Raw genomic sequence first — 1,112 nt, 5'->3', positions numbered from 1 at the left:
CTAGTGATTATATTCCATGAATTAATCTTCGTTTTCAGTGTTAGATTATTGATTTTTCAAGAGAAGTCGAAGGAATTTTCTACAATTCCATAAAATAAATTTTCGAGATTTGCACATCGATTCGAAGTCGAATTTGAGTAAATCTAGTATGGTTGGACTCATAATTGAATGGGTCATCAGATTTTGTGAGTTTCGTCGAATTTAGAGACGTGTGCCCCACTGTCAATTTTTCGAGCGGAGTTGAGAATTTTTGTAAATTGTTAAATTGTAGGCATTAGAGTAAATGGTGATTAATTTGCACGTTGTTTGAATATATACGAATCGTTTGGCTTGAATTGAGGAGAAAGGAAGGCGTATGGAGGTTGATACGCACGGAATGAAATTTCAGGAGTATTGTATAGCTTGCTCGGTATTGGATATGGCATGTTCGAGGTAAGTAACACTTCTAAACTTGGTGCTGAGGGTATGAACCCTGAATATACGTGTTATGTGTTTGGTGTTGAGGTGACGCACATGATAGGTGATGGGTGTGTGGGCATGCACCGTGTGAATTGTTACTCTATTACTTTTGTGGTACTTTGTAGTTACTTGATCTTACTTTTAACCATGAAATCTTTACGTACTAAAGCTATTGAGCTACGATTCATGTTATAAACCATGTCTAGGCTACATGCCTATTCTATTGAGACCCACTAAGGTCATTTCTGATGTTGAGTTATCTCCTTACATTGCATTTACATACTCATTCATACGTATTCATATGCATATCATATCTCAGTCTATGGTAGCATTTATTGATACATCACATCATTATTTTGGGTTGATTCTTTTCATGATACTAAGAGCCCGAGAGACTGGAGAGATTGATGACTTAGTGAGGCCGAGGGCCTGATGGTGAGGATGTTTATGGGATCGGGCTGCACGCCACAGCATGCCATATTGGCTTTATATATATTGATTTATGATAGGATCGGATTGCACACCGTAACATGTTTTAATGATTTATGTCATGATTGGCTTGTTATAACGCTTGGGCTGAAAATGCCCTCTGGAGTCTGTACACACCCCCAGTGAGCGCAGGTATCTACTGAGTGCGAATGCCGAGTGCCGAG

The sequence above is a fragment of the Nicotiana tomentosiformis genome, chromosome 9 (assembly GCF_000390325.3).
Source record: "Nicotiana tomentosiformis chromosome 9, ASM39032v3, whole genome shotgun sequence".
NCBI lineage: Eukaryota > Viridiplantae > Streptophyta > Magnoliopsida > Solanales > Solanaceae > Nicotiana > Nicotiana tomentosiformis.
This window is presented reverse-complemented; position numbering follows the sequence as displayed.